At 40.2% G+C, this 24,604-nt stretch overlaps 1 protein-coding gene across 2 annotated transcripts in view; it reads left to right on the forward strand.

Moving 5' to 3' along the window:
* TTC29 (tetratricopeptide repeat domain 29) overlaps window positions 1–24,604 on the forward strand; it is a 380,444-nt gene that overhangs the window by 162,628 nt on the left and 193,212 nt on the right. For both annotated transcript variants that reach the window (XM_051790953.1, XM_051790955.1), the window contains exon 4: window positions 23,065–23,317. The gene's annotated coding sequence lies outside the window, so the exon portion shown is untranslated. The remainder of the gene's footprint in view (window positions 1–23,064; window positions 23,318–24,604) is intronic.

Below are 24,604 nucleotides of genomic sequence, written 5' to 3' on the forward strand. Positions count from 1 at the left end.
CATGGAAAGCATGCTGGTAATATATATAGTGGAGTATTTGATGTTGTAATAGCTACATAACTTGGTACCACAAGTATTTGGTCTTCAGACTCCCTCAGCAAAACACTCCTGAATCCTGCTGCTGTAACACTGCAAGACACACCTTGTCATGTGCTGTTACTGAGAATCCATGTCATTAGAAAAATGTTTGTTATTAGCAAAAGTTTCTACAGACAAGTTTCACCATCCATTTCTGGTCCACTTCAATTTAACAAGAATTTTATGTTTTGCCCATAGGCTGGAAAGCTAAATTTGTGTCAGAGATTTCTATTTTAGTTGTCATAGTCCGAAATGAAAATTTTATTTTAAAAAGAACTTGGAAGAATTATTGTAAAAAAGGAAAAATGTAATTTATTTTGATATTTTTAAAAACTAAGCCCAGTAAACAAATAGTTGATTTATGCTGTACAATAAGTATTCAGTTTCATAGCAAATAGCTAAAGATGAACTTGACAAAGTGCATTGTTTTTATATTAAGTTGTTATGGTGGTCATAGCAACGTCAAAGTTCTTTATTAGATTTTAACTTTTTGTGGACTGCAGTCCAAGTTTGTTTTCCTGGATAAGCTCTGTATCTGCTGTGATTGCAGGAAATAATTCTGACACCCAATAGCATTGTGGAAAAATACTAAGTGTGGGAAAACCAGTCATACATTAAATATGTTGTCAAAGATGTGCTGAATCAGTCACTTTTACATAGGGCTTGCAGTAAGATTAATGATTTTGTCTGTAAACAAATACTGGAGTGTCTCAACTTTATACTTAATAATGACAAAATTGATTTAGAGCATGCAGTCTTTTCTGTTTGAAGTGGTATGGATTAAAACTTGTGATATATATGCACAGAAGACACAGTGTACAACAATATATCATTAAGTTTTGATCGCTGGTGATTTAACATAGGTACATAGTTAAAGTTCAGGGCAGGTATGATTTGTGGGTGTTAATGTAACTGATGCACTCTGGAAGGCCTTTGTCCTCATTCCCATAACAATCTCTGACACTTTCTTGAGGTTTTCTGCTTTTGGACTAAAGCTTCTCATGTTTCATTTGAACTCTGAACATTTTGGACAGAGAAAATGGAGCCAAGGGAATGTAAACGGGTTAACATGTTGATGTTCCTCCCACACATCCCTTCTTTTTAATGCATGTGTAGGAGGAATGAAGAAAAAGCTATAATTTCCTTTGCTTGCTACAGCTTTCATTTCCTTTCCCAATGTGGAGGCAAAGACGGCAAGAAATAAAAAATGCTCTGCACCGTTTGTTGGGATTTCTTGTTAAAGTTTTAGTGTTTGGGGTTTTTTCCCAGAAAACAAATTATGAAATCTTGCCTTTATAGAAAACACACTCCTAAATCAATTTTTTCTTAGTTGTCAAAGTCTCGTGCAAGACTGTGTGTCTAACTCTAGGAACAAGCTTAAACATTTGGCTAAAAGTTTATTGAATTGCAAGTTGTATGAATTTTGATACAAACATCACTCTGTGTTTGGTCAGGCAAGCAGGCAATTTTATTAAGACTCTCCATTCACCTAAAGACATAGCAAAAAGTAAAAACCTTACTGAAAAATAGCCCAGAAGCAGACCTCATGAGATCACAGTCAGGGCAGGCTGTGCTATACCTGTGTCATTCCTGACAACATTTCCTTCATCTGTTCTTGAAGCCTTCAGATGCCAGAAACTTTATGACTTTTTAGGTAATCTGTTCCAGAGCACTAATCATGCCATGAAAAGGTGCTTTTTTTTTTTTCTTCTGCATGCCTGTGTAAGTCCACTATTTCTTTTCTGTCTGCCACGGACACAGCCAAAAAATTAATCTTTTTATTCATTGCAGCTGCTTGTCTGCTGTTGAAGATTGTTATCTTGTCTTTGCTAAGATACACACTCATTATTCAAAGATTTTTCCAGCTGGTATTTTCAGCAGTTTCCAGAGTTTTACAATCTCCTCTTGAATTCCATTTTTGGTTTTTCAGGAGGGATGATGGCCCTCTTCCAAACAAGTAAATGTGGGAAATAGATCAAAAAGTACTTTCAACAAGAGAGTAGAGCAATCTAAGAAGACACCTGCCATCCAAATAGTTTGCTATGGAAGCCAGCCAGCTGGCAGCCAGGTATGCCAGGGGATGAATTTCAGGTCCTAACTCTAAGATTAGATGCCAGCTGACCACTGAAGAGGCCTCAGAGAGCAAAACTAAGCTCTAAATAACCAATGTCAGTTAAACAGAATTGAATTGTAAGGAAAACCTTATAAGACTTTAGCAGTTACAGCTACTTATTTTAGAAAAATAAGTAAATTATATCATAGAAAAATTAGCCTGAGCATGTTTTTTCTATGTAGTATAGGAGGCTCAAAACACATAAACCAGTGCTGGATCCTGAAAGTCTTGGCAAAGGTCCATTAGCAGGTAAAGGCACATGCATACAAGCATGCTGTAGCTAAAATGACTACCTCTGGTGGACTATGTATGAATTTTTAGTACTGGATGGTAAGCCTTCTTTTACTCATCTGACACATAATTCCAACCTTGTGGCTAGTCCAGTTGAAGTCAATAAATATGGTTATGGTCTGCATCCTGTCAAACAAACAAACAAAAAAATCCCAAACCTACAAGTTTTTTCTTAGGAATAAAAGATAATTAAAAAACCCAATAACTTTTTTTTTTTTAAATGCACCTCCATATCTTCTGTATCGAGAAAAAGCCATTTCCAGAAGAAGTTATTTTACTTTCAAGTCTCATTTTAAAGAGCTTTCCTTGCAAAGCCCAATCTTTTCTCTAGAAGTCTGCTACCGGCGCTGAATGGGGAGTCTTCCCAAACACTTCTTCCCTGTGGTCTTTCCTATTCCTGACTATTTCTGACTCAGCCACTCATGCAATCAGTAAACCCACCTCCTAGTTTTCCATTAAGTCATTAAGTGGGGGGAAAAATACAGATTATATACCTCAACTCTTACATAAACCTTGCCACCCTGATCCGTGAGCACTGCCTGGAAAACTGTTGTTTCCATTGTCTTTAAGCATTGTGTGTATTTAGGCATAATATATTTTTAAATATGCAGCTCTGGGAAATGTGCATCTGAGAGCTTTAGAACTAATGGCTACTGCACCAGTTTCTAGAAGCCAGCCTACTGTTCTAACATTCTGCCTTCTTCCTTAGGCAATGTATTATTCAACCTAGGTATTTTAGTGCCTGTTAATGAAGGCTGATGACCATAAGTAATTTGTGATACTTAGCCCTTTGTCAAGCTTTTGCCTTTGCAACATGTGAAACTTGGTGAGAAAGTATTGTTAAGACTAAGCAATGTGTGATATGGGCTGTCCTTCAGCCTAAATGAGATACACTTGTCAGCCAGGAGTCTTTCTAGTGGGCCCTGTAGGAGCTAATTCTTGTTCCTCAGCTATTTAATATTTAAAAGCAACTAAAAGATAAAAAGTAAAAGAATAGGGACTTACAAGCAAGGAAACAGGTGGAAATGGATCAGGAAATGATTGGGATTGCCGTGGTCTAGGCAACCAAAAGATATGGCATACAACAAAACAGATATTTAGGAGCTAAAACTGTTTGCTGAACTCAGGGTGTGTGAGATTTCTCCTCCGAAATAATTTTATGTATCATAAACTCCCTGCCTTCTTCAATCAGTTCTGCTTAAGTTCCAGGAGGACTTAGACCAAATGCGTATAATAAGCAGTAGAAATTCTTGTAAGAATGAAGTGATAAACATTACTGTGTTTGGTGCTAGTTCAGCCACTATTAGAACACTGTGTTACACACTGGGAGCCAAACTCCAAGAAGTATTGCCATAAAATGGAAATGGCTCAGGGAGAAAACTTGACAAATTCTTGTAACTTGAAAAAGATGGTGGGTGGTAAGTGGTCACATTTGCTCATGTTTCTGTGTGCAACAGGACTAGGCAACCAAATGGTCTTACATTCATGTGATTTATTTTTCCTAACAATTTTTTCTTTCACTGGTTGTGCTGGATTGGATCCAACAAGGTGGTTTGGTTGTTTTTCTGAGGGATCCAGACAGAGGTTATCCTTCAAAGATAGTTCTTCCTTTTTTGAAAACTCTTTGCAGTTGTGGAACATCCCCTTTTGACACCAATCCTCAAGTCATCGCTTCATCTTAACTGTTCTGTCCTGCCTTCCTGCTCCTTTTGGAGAATTGAAAAATATCCACAGAAAATTGCCTTAGCCTTCCCTGCCTTACACGTATTCTTCATCTGGTATCATTGCTTTGTTCCACTATCCCACACAGATTTTTCCCTTAAAGTGGTCAGGAATTTTTGCTTGAGTTCATCATTCTTTTCATTATTAGAAAATTTTTTTTCTTCAATTTCCAGCTTTGCATCTTTTTTTTGGATAACTTGTGTCTGTCCTTGTGCCACTCTCTTCCTTTAGTACATATAGTTCTTCTCTGTTCCCATAAATTACTAGAAGTTATGTTCCCTCACTCAGGTTCTGGTTTAGTAGGATAAACAAATTATTTTAATCTCTTTCATTAGGCTCATCTTGGTACTATGGGTGAAATGGGCTTGTTAGGTCAGTGATCAAAGACTTACTTGTGCAGAAACACTCCATTGCCACATATAAAAGCACTGTTCCTAAAGAAGGCATAAAATGTATCTCGAGATATTCCACACTGGAAATTCAGTGTGTTCATTGACAATATGACTGGCAAGCAGCTTGGTGCTAGGGGAAAAAAAAAATCCTTGGTTATAGTTAATCTGTACAACACACGATGTCCGTGGATCTGTATTGATACATGCTTTCTGAGAATTTATTGGGAAGGGATTAAGCAATGGTTTTTAAAAAATAATAAATTTCTCTTCACAAGGGGTAAATTTTTTTAGTAAATGGTTGCAGCTGCTAGGAAGTTCCTTCTGATTGTGGGAGGAATAGTGAAAGAAGTGGTATTTTTTGTTAAACTACCTTTACTTTGTCTTTAAATTCTCATGCTCATTAGGGGAAATTAATGTTTTCATTTCCAGGAATTCTTGCTTCAGACTTCTCACACGTGTTTGGAACTGATCTTAGAGCAGCAGAACACAGAAGCAACAGCTTAATTCAAGTCTTTCGTTGTTTAGGTAAAATTATTTTTTGAAAGTATGTTATCTGGGTCCCTGACTGATTAAACAGCAAGAAGGAACTGTTCTCATAAGAATTTGCTAGAAGAAACTGTGAAGTGAAAAATTAGCTTTTGCTGTAGACAATATTAAACCTGCCTCACTTCAATAGCAGGTCAGCCCAGCTGGTGAAGGAATTCTTCCTGTGAATTCAGTTCCCTGGGCCATGTGGTCATCCCATTAAGCCACTGCCACCCGTGGTCTCTTCATATTCCAGCCCTTTCTTGGTACTGTCCATGTTCACTCTGGCACCCTGTCCGTTCCCGTGTGTATGTTTTAAAACTTTCATTCTCATGTATATCTGTGAAAGTGGGGGATCTTTTTACATGAGGGTGTAAATCCTAGGATAAACTCTATTATTGACTGCAAAGGAAAACACAGCTGGCTAGAATTAAACTTTCTGTAATTTAAAGAAAAATAAGATCTTATGCCCTCCTTTTATTCTTTACCGAGCTGTATATGCAGCCTCATAAAGCATGTCGGACAAAGTTTCAGTTCAATCAGTAGTTTCCACTGCAATCTGTAGGAGCTATGTTGATTTACTCAAAATAAAAATAAAAATGCTTATTTAACCTTAAAAATATCAAGAACATCAACTCATGACTTGTCTGTTTTTACTGGAGATTCCTCTCGATGACTGGAAAAAGTTGTTCTGAGTTAAAAAAAGAATAACAGGGAGAGAAAGCCAAGCTAATGCCAGAGGAGAGTTTAAAACTGTTGAGGACAGATGTTTAGTGTGTTCTCTGGGTCACTTTGGGGAAAAATATGCTGCTGTGACCCCTTCAGAAATTCAGTTGATACTGACAGTCTGGTTTGTTTCTGGATAAATAGAAAAGCATCATATCAGTTAACAGTAGTAGTGGTATTTAAAATTTGTCTACTTAGTCATGATTAATTACATCATTAGTTTAGTCAAGATTTAGTTTAAACTGTGGGCAATCAGAAATTAAAAAAAATAATAATAAAAAGCAAAAATAATCCCTGGAAGCTGGCACTTATTAAACCAGATGAAAAAAAATCAAGATATTCTTTAAAGTTTTTTACCAGGACAGACAAAGCCCTGTGAACACATTCAAAACTTCCCTGTTAAGATTTGGTTAGGCCCTGCTCTAGCATGGGCTGGACTGCATGTAAGAAGTGTGGGTGAGGAATATGACTTGAACAGAGAGCACCTTGGGGGCATCCCACAAAGGGCCCCGTTTTTTAATCCTGTGCTGAAATTGGTAATTTTTAGCCACCAGAGCAAAGTGTGCTGCCTTCAAGGACAAGCACTGTCCCTATATGCACTTCAACATCATACCCAGTGCCCTCCTTTTAATAAGTGTCAGGTATTTCTGGATTTCCCTGAGTCCTCTATGAGTGATGTGAAGGTGTAAGTGATGGTAGAGTAACTTAAGTGTCAGAACTAGGAAGAAGTAAGATAATTGTGTGGAAAAAGAGATGAAGCAGTTCTCATTACAGCTGGCAGTGCACACAGGGCAGAAGGAGGAGCCTGTATGGGAAGGTTTCAAGTTTTTTAGCAGCTCAGGGGACAATTGGCTTGAGTTCCTCAAGGGGCACCCTGTAGAGTGACAAAAATATATTTGGCTGAAGTTACGGCAGCTGCAGAGCACTGATGGGTTGTCTGGGTTTTACAGAGGCTGGGAAATGAGCCTTGGAGCTGACAAAGATGAGAACCTTCAAAAAGGCTTTTGTGCTCCCAACAGATGTGCTGGGGAGCTGCAGCTGTTGGGAGTCAGGGGATCTGCTGGAGCTCAGCAGCTCAGTCTGTGAGCTGAGTGCAGAGCTGACAGGGATTCTGTCTGGCCTGTGGTGTCTGTGTAGGTTATGCAAGTGCTTAATACGCAAACGGGGAAATTGCCTCCCTCTTCCAGGCTCTGCATGTGGAAGCAACATGTGGTGCTGGGCAGGGCTGTCCCGAGGTAACTCTTTAATGTTCAGTAGCTGTCCAGTATGTGGCCTGGAAAGTGCTGTCTTCTCTGTGGGGGAAAAAGGTGCCTGGAGAGCGAGTACCTGGCCCACAACTGGACTGTAAAGATTCATCACATTAGTATTTAAAAATAAATAAATAATAACACCTTATTGACAGGTATTTGCCACCTCTGATACCTGGAGAGCCATCTGTGAATTACTGTTGGCACCAGAATGCACAGGTTAGAAGACAGGCCACAAGCTAATTATCAAGAGAACACGTATAGGGCTATGTGTTTATAGCTGCAGTCAGTAGTGCCAAGGCTCCTGCACGCTGGTTTGGGGAAAGAGGAATCTCCAGCATTGTCACTAACTTCTGGCCCACCTCCCCTAGCAGACCTGAAGTTCACTGCCTATAACTTACAGCTGTAGGATACTGATCTTCCAGGATAGCATCAGCTATTCTGAATCATGTCACTATGTTCTGAAAGAGTCTATCTTTCTAAAGCTTTTCCTGACATTAGTCTTTCCATACCTGTTTGAAACTTCTTTCTTGGTAATGGTTCTTGGAAGGCACAAGCAGAATTAGTGTGGAAAAGAGCTAAATGTTTTCTGACCAAACTTCTGGCAATGTGGATGTGCATCTACAGCAATTGCACCTTCTAGACCAAAAGCACTTGTGATCAAAACTCATAATGAGAGTGAAGGTGCAGCCTCTATTCCAAAGTAATGGATATCACATTCACCTGGGAGAAGGAAACACTGAAGCAGAAGCTTTCTAATTATCCATGCAAATTTGACAGCTTGCACAACACAGTGCAAAAAGCTGGCAGAACCCAAACAAACTCAAAGTAACCCTGGCAAAACAGAAGATGCCATTAATTCCTTATCATAAAATGTATTTTCTAATGATGTACTGAAGCTGCAAGTTTTCTTCCTTAGCCTGAAAAATCCTGAATCTCCTATGGGATGATGCTGTATAACCTAAATATCATGGCTGCAAAACCCATCAGCACTATCTTTAGGGCTGCCTACATTGACTTCACCAGTTCTTTTAGTTTTCCTTAGAGAAATGGCTCTTTGATGAACATGTCATCTTCAAACTGAGGCAAAGCACTTTCCAGACTACTGTTGACTCCTGCAATATGAACTTCACGGTTAAGTATATTCTACTGTAGACAAGAGTATAGACAGCACAGACTTTGCCTTAGAATAAAGGATCCAAGGAGACTTGTTAACTTATTGATTTTACAATATAGGGCACAGTTACCACATTTGTTCTTTACTTTGACACTCCAGATATCAACCACTACCAAGAAGAGAAATAACTGTAAGAAGCTGATATTTATAGTGATACTCTGCTCTGTCCAAGCAGCAGACTCCTTTATCATGGAACAATGACCCCTGCTAAAGCAATTCATTCGTTGCTACTCTCTGGAATAGCAGCTTCCTCTGAAATACACAGTTCCAAATGCTATAGTTCTGTATGCCACAGAACTATGAACTGCACTGAGACCAGTTAGGAGGAAATGGCATCCATGGAGGAATACCCTTCTTCATCCAGGTAGTCACTGTGACATGGGGATACCCTTTGGAAATCCTAGTAAGGTCTTCCTGCTCCACTGTGCAAAGCAGCTTTTCCACTGGGTGACACTTGAAAATCCAGAAGCATTTGCATCTACAGGAATGCCATGGCTTTCCCTCGACTCACTTAAACTCTAGGAAAAATACCTTGAAAGGGGTTCCTTTGTGTAACTTGAGAGTATAGTTTAAAAGGGGAAAGACTGCTCACAGCTGTGAGTGTATTCTTACCCACCACCCTCACCTGTGCTCAGCACAGAGTGCCTGGTTTGTACCTCAACCCATATAAATAGACTCCTGTTATCACAGGGCATGGCAAACACTCCAGTCATATCAGTACTGCTGTGGCTCACCCCTGAGCATGCAGCTCAGTTGCTTTTATTATTAAATAGACATTGTGCTTAACCATTTCACTTCCAGTGTTGCACAGCTCTCCTTTAAGGGACCATCTGCATGTTTTCGTAGCAGTTTTACAGCCTTAATTCAAAGCTGGTGATAAATAAAGCCATTCCCAAACTTAGAAATGCCAAGAGCCAAGAATCACAGCTTATCAAATCTCCAAAATAAATAAAGCATGTGTCAAACTTGCCTATCCATTGGCAAGGGAATGCCATGAACACTAGTATCTGATTGTTGATAAGGCAATGTGAATGTTGTGAAGTGTTGACTGATACAGCACTCAAGGGAATGGAAAAGAGAAAGTTGTGGAAGATGCAAAAATGTGTCAGCTGATATCTCAGTAGGACCTTTTTTTTCTGGTTCAGTGAAGATAGTGTCCTTATGGGTTGCAGACGAGAATAACTCCCAAACTTCTGGAAAAATCAGTTTTAGGACTTTTATTCTAGTGGTTTTGTGGTGTTGCTCTGTGGTGATGGACAGTCTGAGTAAGGTGAGCAAGTTTTTTTTAAAGTTCATATCAGGTCTGGTTCCCTTGGCTTTTGTTTTTGTGGTTACAGATACTTTTCACCTTTGACAAAGTATACATTTTTTTATCTTGATTAGAACATCCAAGAGCTGATGTAACAGAATTGATAGTTTGGTCTTTGGCTTGTTCTTTACTCCATTTATTCATCTGTAAGTTGAATAAATGCAGTTGCATTCAAAGGGAAACTTTTTCATCTTTTTTGTTTTGTTTTGAGTACCTTTCCATGCATCTCAAGGCTTCTCTCTGCTTTTCAGTACTTTCTCTCTAAGAATTGTACTTCTTGTTCTTGTAGGGTATATCAGTCACTCAGTCTGTTGCTAGTAAATCAGCCAGGATCATTTCCAGTAACAGAGGCCAGTGTCATGATGCACTAGCACTGGTATCCCACAATTATAAATAGATTTTTGCATGGACCTCAGAAGGATAAATAGACTTTCAGGGTTACTGCAGTCATATAGGAGAAGAATAACAACTCCAAAAACTAATGCCAGGACCCAGTGTTTGGTTATTCAGAGGGCTGTTTTTGATCTCAAAGGGCTTGGCTTGCGTAGCTCTTCAGACATTTTTTAATTTTTTTTTAAGTTTTATTTTATTTGCTTCTCTCCAGCACGTGGACAAACTGCTGCTACCCAGCATGTGCTTTACTGTTGTTGTTAGTTTTTAGGAGGGAAAGGGAAAGTTTCGCTGTTATGGTTATTTTTGGTTTTCACGTGGTTTTGTCCTTTTCCCAGCTTCTGTCCCCACATAAGCACAGATCTGTGATGTGTGTGTAAGAAGCCTCCCTGTATTCTGTGTGTAAGAAATCTTCTGGTTGAATCAAGCAAGAATCATTTCATCAGAGGGACCCAGCAAGTATTTGAGAATACTTCATCGGGGCTTCCTTGAGTGCAAGAGTTTTTAGCATTGTATTAAGAACATATTTTAAGGAAAGAGTTGTATAGTCAGAAAACAGTACTATTGGCTGTGATGTACATGCTAAGCCTCATCTCCCTCCTTGCCATCTTTTAGGATACAGCAAGGCAGGGGGGAGGTCTGTAAAAATTTCACAGAGTTTTTTGACTTGGGGATTTAACAGACAGCTTCTGGTGAATCTTGATATGGTACCTTAAACTCTCTCCTTAACCTGCAACTCTTTGCTGCATCTCTGCTGGAGGTTTCTGCCTCTAAGCTGAGTCAAGGGAAGTGCTTGAGGTTCAGCCATTGTAATGTGAAGCCCAGCGTTTTAGCTTTAAACACTGATGAAAACATGTGTATCCTCTCCTCATAAATCACATTTGGAAATAATAGGTTTGGAAAGATGCAAAGAGAGCTAGTAGGCATGTGTGGCTAGGGCTCAAACCATCACATCACAGGTCTGTTTGCTTTTTGCCTGTAATTGCATAAGCCTCCTAAACTTTGTTCTGCTACAAAACCAAAAAGAAGCAGAAGCCTCACTGACTTTATGGATGGTAAATAAACACAGGGTCACGCACTCACAAAAGTTTGGGGTTGGCTAAAGAAACTTCCTGTGTCACATTTCCCAAGGACTTTATGTCATATACTAATGGAGGCATTACATTGAATGAATCTTCAGAACATTTCTGTCCTGTAAGTGCTGTTTCCCATTTTTCAAGGGTAGTTCAAGGTACTGAAACATCATTTCCTTTTAGAAGTTTTGGGATGACTTGCATGGGTGTAGTAAAACATCTGAGCTGCAAAATAGAGCACATTTGATTTGATCTCCTAGTCTAAGCTGTGGAAGTTTTGGAGGACTAGAGCACAAAATGACCGTGTTATGCCTGTGTGTTTGCTCAGCACTCCCACTTGTAAGGCTCTGGTTTCAACTGATTATTGCGTGCCAGGTTTTAACCATTTGGCCTTGGCACTTCCATGGCATGTTTTCCCAGTAAGTGTCACTATTAGGCTGAATGAAGCTTTCCAGAAACAGCAAAAATGATTCAGCTTTCTAAGATAGAAAGGTGTAAAAATATATTTTGGCCATGTGTCCAGAAAACACCTCATAGTCTCTTCGTTAAGTAGTTATTGATATATATTTATTTATTTATTTTGAATCTGACACATGAATTGCTGTGGTGTCAAGGATTTCCTTATTTTTTCTGATCTGGGAAAAGAAGTAAATTTTACATGTGTGCTGACTGGAGCCTTGTTAGAGTCTGTCATATTAAATTGGCATCTATGGACAAAACAGAGGCTACTTTGAAATGCCTGAGGGATGGGATGCCATCCAGAGAGACCTGGAAAAGCTCAAGAAAAGGACCCATGGCAACCTTATGAGGTCCAACAAGGCCAATGCTGGCCCGGGTTGGGACAAGCCCCAGTATCAACACAGGCTGGGGGATGAAGGGATTGAGAGCAGCCCTGCAGAGAAGGACTTAGGGGTGCTGGTGGGTGAGAGGCTGGACATGACCCAACAATGTGCACTTGCAGCCCAGAAAACCAATTGTATCCTGGGCTGCATCCAAAGCAGCGTGGCCAGCAGGGTGAGGGAGATGATTCTGCTCCTCTAGTCTGCTCTGGTGAGACTCCACATGGAATGCTGCATCCAGCTCTGGGGTCCCCAGCCCAGGAAAGAATGGATGCAGAGGAGGCTACAAAAATGATCAGTGGGCTGAAGCACCTCTCCTTGTGCTTCAGGCTGAGAGAGTTGGGGTTGTTCAGCCTGGAGGAGAGAAGGCTCTGGGGAGACCTTAGAGCACCTTCCAGTACCTAGAGGGGCTACAAGAGGTCTGGGAATGGACTGTTTAGTAGGATCTGCTGGGACAGTACAAGGGGCAATGGTTTTTGTGCTGAAGGAGGGTCGACTTAGACTAGATTTGCTAGAGGAAATGTTTTACAAGGGTGGTGAAACACCGGAACGGGCTGCCTGGGAACATTCAAGGTCAGGTGCGACGGGGCTCTGAGCAACCCGACCTAGCTGAAGATGTCCCTGCCCATTGCAGGAGGCTCGGACTAGGGACCTCTGAAGGTCCCTTCCAACCCTGTGACCACCGTGTGACTGTGTGAAACGTCTCTGTGCCTGTCCCCGTCTCACCTGAGGCACAGGGGAGCGCTCCTTTACCTGCAGCACCGCTCGGCGGCACGGCCGCCCTTCCCCGGGAAGGTCTCCCCGTCTCCTCGCTTCCCACGGCGCTTCCCGCGGCGGGCGCGTGCCGGCGCCCCGGGCCCGCCGCTAGATGTCAGCGTTGCTCTTCGCCCGATTTTCGGCGCCCGCACACCCCGAATTTCCAGGTGTTCCGTCCCATCGCAGGACCTTTCAGGTTGAGATAACACCTTTGAGATCATCGAGTCCCCCCGTTAACCCCGCGCTGCCGAGCCCACCGCTAAACCATGTCCCCGAGTGCCACATCTGCGTGCCTTTTAAATACCTCCGGGAGTGGTGACTCCCTGAGCGGCCTGTTCCAGTGCTTGACAACTTCCATGAAGATATTTTTCCTGATATCCAATCTAAACCTCCCGCGGTGCAACTTGAGGCCATTTCCTCGGGTCCTGTCGCTTTTGACCTGGGAGAAGAGACTGACCCCCATCTTACTACAACCTCCTCTCAGGTAGTTGTAGAGAGTGATGAGGTCTCTCCTGAATGTCCTCTTCTCCAGGTTAAACACCTTCAGCTGTTCCTCACAAGACTTGTGGTCCAGTCCCTTCACCATCTGTGTGGCCTTCTCTGGACTCGCTCCAGCAGTTCAATGTCTTTCCTGTCGTGAGGGGCCCTAAACTGAACACAGGATTCGAGGTGTGGCCTCACTGGTGTCGAGTACAAGGAGACGATCACTGCCCTGGTCCTGCTGGCCAAAAAGCACACCCAGGCGTGTCTGACACAAGTACCCATGCGTGGGGTAGGTTTTGCAGAAGTGTTCTTAGGGTTGGTTTTATCTGGAACTGAAATGGTTTGGAAGGAGTTCTCCTGCCTATGGATAAAACTTTTAAAATCCACATCCTGCACGGAGTACACTATGCCTGAAGACCACAAATGGAAATAATGGACTTACTCGAGTCTGTTCTTACTGGAACGAATTATGATTGTCTCAATGCCAGAAAATTAGTCAATATCATTTAATTAAGTTTATCTTTGACAGAACTTCGCATTGCCATTTGTTCTAAAGTAACGTGTCAGGTTACAGTTCCCAAGCTGGTACAAAATCATAGAATCATAGAATTGTTTGGATTGGAAGGGATCTTTAAAGGTCAACTAGTCCAAACCCTCTGCCACGAGCAGGAAAAATGGCTTACATTTTAATTCAAATTTTGAGGGTTTGTCTCTTCCCTATGAATTCTGAAAACAACATAGATGAGTTTATAACATATTGCATTCAAAAATTTGGATTAACAAAGCGTTCTTAAGGCTGAAAAAATCAAGCACAGATGCTGAAGGTAACATTGTCTCTGCATCCTGTGTTTTTTCTACAGAAGTAGTAATACTATGTGTGCAAATGCACTGCTTATTTTTGCCCTGTGTATTCTTTCATCTTCAACTGGGATGGCCTTTACTTCATCATCATTCAAAACTTTGTTTTATCTTCACTGAAAACAAGAAGGTATAATATTCATATCCTGTGATGATGGCTGAATTAGTAATTTCTTTGTGGACACTGTTGTAATAGTTTACAATATCCATATAAAATCATGCCGTGTTACTGGGCAACCTGGACAGTGTTGTGAGACAGAGTTTAAAATTGCCAAACTGCCATTCATTTTGGTGGTCACAGTGAGATGTCTCAGAAAAGCTTTTCAAAGCACTCTGGTTTTATACTATAGTAGGTATTCAGAAAGCCACTATAACACATTAAACTTTGGCTGGAACTGTGAGTACTCAGAACGCTTGGCCAGATGTTTCACATGGGATGTGTAAGAAGCTAAAACTTAGTGATGACCAGGTTAGTTAAGGTTTCTGTTGAGTCCTGCCTTGTGTTACGTACAAGAAGCAGATATGGTATCTCATTTTTTAGGCAGCATGCAACTGTCTTGATGCTAAGAGTATACTTTCTTTTTTTCCCTGTAGTGATCTCCTTAGTTTGCCACCCATCTTCTGCATTATTGAAAAAACCCCAAACAAAGAACAACAACAAAAACAACAGAAAAATAAATGTGACAAAATTATAAGGCCAAGAGCAGTTGTGATCACTGTAGAGCAACGTGCGTGACAAGGAGCATGCACAGAAGAGAGCACATTAAAAAGGGACAGGCATTTGTAATTTTGATACTGCTTATCTTAATAGTTTCTTTACTCTCAGGCATAATACTCTTTTTAATACTTTGTGTAATTCCCTAGCTTTTTAGAAAAGCCAAATGAAAACATTAAACTAGATTTTGGGGAATCATAACACCCCCCCCCCCCATAGGGGTCATCAGCAAGATGATAATCTTTGGATGCTTCTGAAAACCATCTGCTACTTGAGCTAACAGGGTCATTGACAGCAGTAGCAGGAAGTTATTTTTTAAACTGTCTGTCAGTAGAAAGGAAGAAAGGGTGTGCATCCTATGGGTTCCCTAATGTCTTGCTGGGAGTCGAGAAATTTTCCCATACCATCCAAGTACTTGGGAAGGAAGTCTTGGCTGATTGACTGGATCCTCAAAGACTGAACCTTCTCCCTGCCATTGTGTTTTGTCCCACTATTCTTCTTCCCTGAGTCCTTCATCTCATTTCTCTTTGTCACTAGTAGCTACCTTAGTGCTGTCTCCAGTTTTCTGGCTCACTCTTGATTCAGCTTTCCTTGGTTTTCTGTCTTCTGAGCCCAGTCCTCCCCAGTGTTAGATTAGATCAGCTGATATCCCTTCCAAACCTACAAGTTTCCCGTTACTTCCTGATGTCCGACTCTTATCCCAGAGTCTGGGATGACCACACTGTCATTTCTTCCAGCTCCAGTAGTAGTTTCTCTCATCCCATTCTGCACAACAGGGTCCATTCTAAGTCTTGGAGCCCTTGACCATAGGGCATTTTCCTGAATGTGGCCTCACTGCAAGCCAAGTTATTATCCTGCCTGTATTTAAGTTAAGTAGGTTTTATCTTCCAGATAAACTTTACCTCCTTTCTTCAGTGTACTCTGCCTGAAAGATTTCAGATAAGATGCTTCCTTATCTGTTGAATGAGAAGCAAGTGTAGTCAAGGACTGTTTTACATTTTGTCTCAAATTTTGTGGTTCAATTGACTTGGTCTTATAAGGAGACAGAAAGTGGACAGCATGTCTTCCAGCTCATTCCCCTCAGTGTTAGGTGTCCAGATGATCAGATCATCTTGTTTGAACTCTTACATGCTGCAAGCCCCTATTTTTCACTCCCATAATGCATATCCCATCCGATAAATTGAATTTTGACACCAAGATGATCATAGTTCCTTAAATGAGAGTTGGAAAGCCTGAGGAAAAACATGCACACACACTTGGACGAGAAACAATGTGAGTTGCTGCCTTTGTCAATACAATGGTGTTTTTCTGAGAGCTGACATGGTGGCACTGTGTAATACAGTTATAAACCGATTAAGCAGATGGAGTTATACTATGTGATGCTTCTGTCATGTTTCTTGTTGCAGGGTTTTTTTCACTATTTTCTTCTGTTTTCTCTCAGTCCAAAAAGATGTAGGACATGAAAATTCTACTGCTACTTTGAGTAGTTGTGCTGTTTTCTTTTTTATACAAGCAGAAATGAGGAGTAAACTTAATTCTCATTAAGCTGAATTTTACTTGATCCTCTCCTAAGTAGAATTGAGTGCCATTTAAATACTCCATTATAAGCCTACAGAAAGCAAATAATGTCACTGAGGATATTAGCTGAAAATGCATGAAAGTTAAGGATTGTGTTGAGTAACTTAAGTTATTTATTGTTTGTCAACTTTTATTGACAATGAGAATAGGGGTATTTTACTTGGAAAAGCCTTATAATATTTAGACATTGATGACTGGTGAAAGTTAATCTAAGGAGGTCTGATTTATATGGTTTTATGCCTCATGCCCAGACAACATAACCAATTTCCAAAATTTATGTTCTCTTAAAGCTGTATAATGTTTAATTTAGAAACAGTTTCTCTAGTACTGAATGCATTAGTACACAACATTATCAGTTCAGGAGCTGGGGTGTTCAAGTATTTTTGCCTTTGAAATACCCTAATGTTTATGAACTCTTTCAAAAACTTTCATTTTAAAAAACCCTCTTCTGAAACAAAGAAGAAACACACAGAAGTTTTCTGGCTTTAAAAAAAAAAAAGTTACTTGAAAATTCTAATTAGGGCCAGCAGTTGAGATGTATAGAGGAAGGTGATAACTGTGTTTGGGTTAATATTATTATTTCTCTTCTTTTGAGAAAGCACCTGGAGACCCCATTTGTGATCAGCTCCCCACTGGGTATTGTATATACACGTAACAGGCTCTGGTATGCAGAAGGTCAGACGAGAAGGTGTTCTAGTCCTGTCTGGCCTTTACTCAATGAATAATAGAAGACATTTGCTGCCCAATGTTTACAATGAAAATAGACCTGGCAGATGGTGAGGAAACATGCAGGTACTGTGAATTCATACTTTATAGCCAGCTAACGGAGACTGATAGGTGACTCGCCCAGGGTCACAGAGAAAGTTGAGTTAGTACCAAGAGTTAGATTGAGCACCAAACAAGTGGCTTGGAAGAAGCCTGGCCTTTCTTTTGCAGTGCCTAGTACTTAGGGACTTAGTGCAGAAGCTGGATGCCATTGCCAGCTCCTCTTTAGTTCCTTTGGAGAAAGTAAAACTGCTATGAAGCAACCTTTGCTGTCTCCACCTGGAAAGGATGTACCAAGGCCCACCATTGGAGTGACTGTAAATGTGCTGGAGCAGGACTTAGCAATTAACTTCTTCTCAACATGCTTAACGAGGGCAGGAAATAGCCTCATGCTAAGCAACTGTTTTCTATTTTCTCTGTAAAGATGATGGATTCATAAGTGCATTTAGCAAACCGAATAAGCTGACTTTAGCAGTGATGGTTTCAGGTGTAAATTCTCATCAGGGACTTAGAGTTCACTGAGGTGCCTGCCCTTTGGACTGCCTGTGTCCAAATTTTAAATCTTTGCAGCATCTCTAAGGATTCTCACTATTCATAAAGTTGGAGTTTTTTCTGCCCATCCCAGCCCCTTTGCTTTGCCTTCCGTTGTCCTTAGAGCAGACTCTGCAAAATACATGAAAGAGGGAAGAAAATGCTGCTTCAGCTGCTCAGTGGTTGTGATATTTGCCCAGAAAAACTGGGGTTTGGTCTGACTACATGGGTTTAGACCTATGTCCCAGAAGAATGCTCTAGTTGCTAAGCTCTAACTCTCTGGGTTGGGGCTGTGCTTACTTCCCTTTATTTGTCACAAAACATAGTGGGGGTCCTGCTTATTATGCTGGGCTTTTTTTTGACTCTCATTGCAAAGAGTCTAGGTTTCTCCACATACTAGGATGAGGGACACAGCAGCACTTCACAAGGAAGATCACTTAACCCAGTACTTGCAGTCTCAATGGCTTGCTTGATATGACTAAACTCCTGTTGACGGAGTGAGCTGCCCAAATTCGAAATGGTCTAACTGAAAACTAGTGGCCTCATGTTTGCTGATTTTTCTGAAGTTTCTTTCCTGAGAAGTGCAGAGAAACCAGTGAGTGCCCTTAAAGAGTTTCAAAGCATGAGAGAGAGAGAGCACAGAGGTGAGGGCTGATTTCCTGCTGGCTTGTGCAGAGAATTTCCCATGCCTCAGGTTCCAAAGTGTTAACTGGAAACAATACATCTCACATGGGGGAAGGCAGAAAAGAGGAATATTTGTTTTTCTCCCACACATATGCAAATCTCAAATAACTGTCTGGAGAAATGAGCTCAGTTATAATAGCTGTACTAACCCAAAATGGTTTTAGTTATTTCAAGTTCTCTTTCTGTTGCAGAGGAAGGAGAGCTACTGCTTCCTCTCATTTTATATCCTAATCTTATGTGATGCAAAGCAAAGATGTAGTGAGAAGTGAAAATGATGGTGAAATTTTCCAATATTCCCTCATTTGCTTTTCCTGGATCGAATTGCATTTGTTACTGCCCGAGTTGTACGCAGACTCTACAGCTGTTTTTTCTCTTGTGTACTTATGATCTTTTTAATGTTCGTTTCTCAGGTTCCTGGGAATACTTATAAAGGGACAAAGTTGAGATGCAGTTAGTGGGGGGTTATTTAAGGCTAAATTTGGTGTCAAAACTTTGCACATCCCAGACCATAGAAGTAACCAGGGTAAAAACTTCTTTCACAATTTCTCTCACATTTAAACCACAGAAATGTCTCTTTATACCACAGTAGCAATGAAGCCACAGTCAAGAACTCAAATGAACAAGTGCTCTAATTTGCAGTTTTGAGTAATCTGGGTTTGGAGGGGGTTTTTTTTAGGGGCTTTGGGTTGGGTTTCATTTTTTTCTGGTTTGTTCTCAGCCGAAATGCTGAAGCAAAACCAAACCTTTTTGTTTGAAAAAGATGTGAAGAGTTGTTTTGCACAAACAAAAATGGTTTTATCTTGTCAGTCTGTGCACTGAACAGGCACTGGTCTTAATGGATAACATATTATGGGATTTCTTATTTGTAAAGGAAATACTAATACTGCAAAAAACACTAAAATCCATGTGGAAATCCCCTGTCATTTTTTGATGTAGTCAAAGATGAATAAGCATTGCACTGAGCTACTTGTCATTTGATTCCAGGTGTGTTTTCCTGTTTGCTTCACTGGAAGCATCGAGTTTACTTTATTTTGCTATCATGGAAGTTTGCATCTATAACAGATTGTGTGCTACATGAGGGATGTAGATAAAAATGAATAATTTGAAGAATACAAAGATATAGCTGCAGTATGTACAGGTTTCTGTGCATATTACATATTTCATACCTTAACTCTGCTTAAGACACAGGCGAGTCAACCACTGTGAAGCTGGAAATAGTTTGGAGCAGCGATTTAAAGTTCACATACTGTTGTTCTTCACTCCCTTGGAATGCCTTTGGGAAAATACTGTACATAATTGAACTGACTGGTGTGGTTTCACTTAGATCTGGTTAGTCTATGCACAGTTTATCCATGGGCCTGGATGTCAAAGAAATGTGGGTGGAAGATTAGCATTCAATTAATACCCCAAAAAAGTCTTCATCTAAATAATGTTTAACATTTTTTTTAATCACATAGTTTTGTGTTTCAAAAACTTTGATGCAATTCATCAGCAGGCAGTTTGAGGGGTGTTAATATTTTTCAAAACTGTGTGATGTTGAGATGTTCAAGATTGTCTGGTTCTTAAAACGTTAAAAAAAAAAAAGTACAGCAACATTATTGAGGATGTGTTCCATTTCCAGGAGAGGGCAAAAAAAAAAAAAGTGGAAATCTATTATTTAAGAAAGAAATACAGCCAGTGTGATAAAAGTGCCTCCCCACGTCTTCTGGCCAGGTGCTACGTGCATATAAATGTTTCACGTTAAGCTTTAAGATCAAGGAAGAGTCTGTGGGGAACCTTGTTTCCTGGAGATCTGCTTGCTAGAGTAGCTCCCAAGTACTGACTTCCCATTTTTTATTTGGTTATTAGGGATGAAAGGCTACATCGTTTTCTGGAATGGCGTTCCTTGCATGCCATTATCTTTGTCCACAGCTATGAAACATGCATTTCCATAGGTTCTTGTGGATACTCAGCCACTATCACGGCTGCTTTATGGAAGTTTAATTCAAAGGATGGCCTTTACGTTGCACTGTGGACTGAACAGAAGATATGTGGTTTCATTAGCTGAGAAACTCTCTTTTTTACATACAGCTGAGTATAATGGGTCTCCAGCCTATTTGATGCAGGGCACTCTCTGTTACCACTGAAAAAGAAACTTTGAAAGTCTAATTTGCTGGCATGATTCACTCTGGGCAATGTGTGTGTGTACATGCAGCCTTACATGTGGAAATCACTGGTATGAAGTTTTTCACGCTATCAAGTGTATACAGAACAAGTAGAAAAAAAATGCAATTGAAATCCATTTGTACTCGGTTTGCATCAGCAAATCGTCCCCAGGATTAGAAATTCCAGCACTTACTTATTCATCACAGCTACCCTGCATAAATATGCCTGCCTCAAAATCCAGGCTTTTTTAAAAAAAGGCTGGCATGATTAACAGATGTTTGAAATATAACAAGCTTAGCAAATAAATTTTTTGGCTTGGAAAAAAATCCTGGCTTAACTACTACATTTTGTTATGTAGCTGATTTTTGTATTTCTGATAAATGCTATCAACGGGAATGTTTCTGAAGTTCAAAATAAGGCATTTGCATTAACTCTTCCAAAAAAATCACCTTTAAAAAAGTGTAGTAAACAATTTAAGCTAAAAAATTATTGCAAAATATTATTACCAATATAAATGACAGAAGTTTTTAAATGTTTTTTAATATTTGCACCAAGAACATATTAAGGAGAAAAAGGAACATTCATTGCAAATAAACATACATGGTGAAGCTCAAATAATAATTCCAAATATTTTCTGGTTTTACATGCAGACATTTTTATGTGGGGACTTCATGAGGTTCATCAAGGCCTGCACAGGGGTCGGGGCAATGCTAAGTACAAATACAGGACAGGTGGAGAACCAACTGAGGCCAACCCTGGAGAGAAGGACTTGGGGGTGTTGATCGATTAGAGGCTGGACATGACCCAGCAATGTGCAGTCACAGCCCAGAAAGCCATTTGTATCCTGGGCTGCATCCAAAGCAACGTGGACAGCAGGTCAAGGAAGGTGATTCTACACCTCTGCTCTGCTCTGCTGGGATCCCACCTGGAGTACTGCATCCAGCTCGGGGCCCCCAAGATAAGAAGGACATGGACACATTGGAGTGAATCCAGAGGAAGGCAACAAAGCTGCTCAGAGGGCTAGAACACCTCTCCTGTGAAGACAGGCTGTTTATATCAGACAAAACTTCCTATTTAGAGTTTGGTCTTGCTTTACCTTTAACATAATACAACATGTGCAAAGCAAGCATTATCATCAACTTTTAAAGCAAAATAAGTGGATTTTTTAAAAGTTGCTGTTTAAAAATGTAACGTCTGGGAAAGTTTCACTTTGATTCCTAATCTAAGACTTAGCCAGCTAAAATGCTCTGACTATAACCCACTTCACCCAACCTGCTGTGTTTCTTCATCCACTATTATTTATGCCACTTCCATGGAAAAGCAAACAAGCTCCATTAAGAAAGTGACTTCAGGTGGAAACAAGAGGAAGGACTTCCAAGTAATACAAGATAAACATGTGATTTCAATTAGTTTAGAGGATAAAGGCAGATAAAAGCACAGTAGGCAGGAACCTAATATCCTTGGCAGAGGATGGAGACAGAACCTCTGCAGGGCCCATGGCCAGCATCTCTTTGTCACAATAGGTACTTAAGTTTGAATACTGTTTTTAGAACATTTCAGTCACTGAGAGTTTCTGAAACAGTCTAGGAGTAAGAGTTCAAAGAATCAACACATTTTCTCACAGATTTCTTAGACTTGGAAGAGAATATAGTCCATCTGACGCAAACAGAAACAAACACTTATGCTTCTCATTTGGCCATACATTTCATTACTTCCCTGCCTCCAAGGATGTGTTTGAATACTACATTGAGGAACACTTCTGAACACCTTTACTGAGGAGAATTATGCATCCTTAGAGTTGTGTTATCAAAGGAGCTTGAATTGAAATCTCCAGTACCCTCTGTTTTAATATATCTCATTGTCTTTGTGTAGCATGTCAGAGTGTTAGAAAACCTAGCAAGAATAAACCTTTTCCTAACTTTCCTGTAAAGCATGGGGGTACGGTGTCTGAAAGTTTTAACCTAAAATATCTCTTTTGGGGGGGCCTAAGATACCACGTTCTACTTTGCTCTCTGCCTCAGACATGTTATTTTGATCCAGTAAGCATTTTGTTTACTTAAACTCTCTGTCATGTATTTCATGACCTGACATGAACTGAATATCTGGTGAGCAATTCTGATTGCTCATAATTCCATATTATGTGAAGTCTATGTCCTTCTTTCACACCTTTATATTTTTCCTGTCTGCATGCATTCTCTTTCTAATTTCCTAGGTTTCTTCTGGTTTGTTTGGGTTTTGGGGGAAGTTTTTTGGGGTTCTTTTTGGTTGTTTTTATTTTTTTTCCCTCCAGAAACCTTTTTTATTAACTGTATTTAACATTTTCCATGTCTTCCCAGACTTGTCTTAATCTTAACAGAGTCATCAAAGGGAAAGGGAATATTTTTATTTCTTGTATTTCCTTTTTCTTACTAAACTCTTCCCCTCTTTTTCTTGTTTCTAATCCTTTACTTTTGATTCCATCTTCTTTTCTCTCTGTCTCATAGTCTGTCATCTAAACTTTATTTCCCTTCTCTACTTCTCCTCTTTCTTAATTTATCTTTAGTTACTCCTATAGTGGCGGTGATTTTTTTTTTATTCCTCCAAAATATTGAGTAGTTCTATTTTTTTACTAATTCAAACCTGAAAAATAGTTGATTTGTTTGGTTGGTTTTTTTTTTAACTTTTTAGGCTCAGAAATCCTTCTCAGTTTTCAAGATTATAGAGGCCCAAGGTGGAGTCTTATACTTCTGAGGACGGATATACAGTTGCTGCCACTTGCCCTCTCTGAGGAATCAGGATCTGCACTCAAAAAATAAAAAAGTAGAAAAAAAATCCAAAGTGAAGAATCCTAGAGGACCCCCCTTGAGATCTGAAAGCCACCCATCCCTCACGTGAGAGACGCTCCTCTGCACTGTTTCTAACAGGTTGCAGTTACTGTAAGGTAAGCCTTGCTTATTGGTAGTGGGTTTTTTGTTGCTGTTTGTTTGCTGTTGATTTGACAACGGTTTGGTCTGTTTGTAACTATGAATTTCAAAGCTGTGCACTGGAAGGGAAAGGGAAGTTTTATAAAAGTGGCTGTTCCTGCTTAGAAAGTGTACTCTGACATACCCAGAGCTTGGCTCCAGCTCGGTGTGTCTTCGTGCCTTCCCTGCAAATCGAAGTGCTTGGTCATTATCACAGTGAGTCACAGTAATGGGTTATGATCTGATCTGGCATTTGTAAGGAAATAGAGTGTCTAGCCTTGGATACCTCTCCTCCAGGTCATTTGGCCTAGTGATAAAGAGAGTGCTTGCTCCCCAGAGGAAGCAAAGCCGCCCATTCTGTCAGCTCACACCCTGGAAAAGGCTCCTGATTTCAGTGCCTCTGTTTGTGATGTGCTCTCTAAACGGGGTCAGTGTTATAACTGGGAGGGGGGAGCAGTTTCAGCTGTGAGTGAGTGCTCAGAGAAATGGTATAACTGACTCTGTCAGAGATGAATAAAAAAATGTAGACAAGCTGGCTTGTTTTATATTCACTTTTTTAAAAAAAATACATATATAATGATTTGTTTTCTGGATCATTGATTTATATGCCAGACAGATGAAAAGCAAAATTTCTATGATGCCTTTATCATTATTCTGACAAGGACTGCTTTTAAGTTAAAGACTGATGAAGAATGCCAACTTTTGACATTACTAGAACAGCCCTATCAGCTTTAATTTTCTTTTGTTTTCTTCTTGTCAAAGAAAGGCCATTAGAGATAAATTATGATCTCAAACTGGTTAATCTAGTGACGTGCATTTTTTTTTTTCCCATAAATTGCCCTAGCCAGTTTTATAAGGCATTATATAACCTCTTGGAGAAACAAGGCACAGAAAGTAGAAATTGCAAATATCAAATGTCATCAGCCTTTAGGCCAGAGGTTCTGAAACCACTGGAAGACCACGGGTGAGTTGTCCACAGCTGAGCCATTGTGTCATATTGCACAGTTAAATGTTTGAACACATTTGTTCTGTTTGGCTGTACTTCTGTGTGCACAGTGTTCCTGGCGTGGCAGAGACCACTAGAGTGTGCTCAATTATAGCTCTGCTCGGCAGCACACGGAGGGGACTGCAGAGGGGGTGTTCAGGGTTGCTGAAAGTTTATTTTTTCCACTAAATTAGGGAGCTAGTGCTCTTGTCGTTATAGATCAAAGTTAATTGACCTCATGCCATTAGCATCAGTGGAGTTACAGCACAGAGTTTAAACA

Source organism: Manacus candei, unplaced genomic scaffold, assembly GCF_025592945.1.
Source record: "Manacus candei isolate 608988 ecotype Guabito, Panama unplaced genomic scaffold, ASM2559294v1 h1tg000028l, whole genome shotgun sequence".
NCBI lineage: Eukaryota > Metazoa > Chordata > Aves > Passeriformes > Pipridae > Manacus > Manacus candei.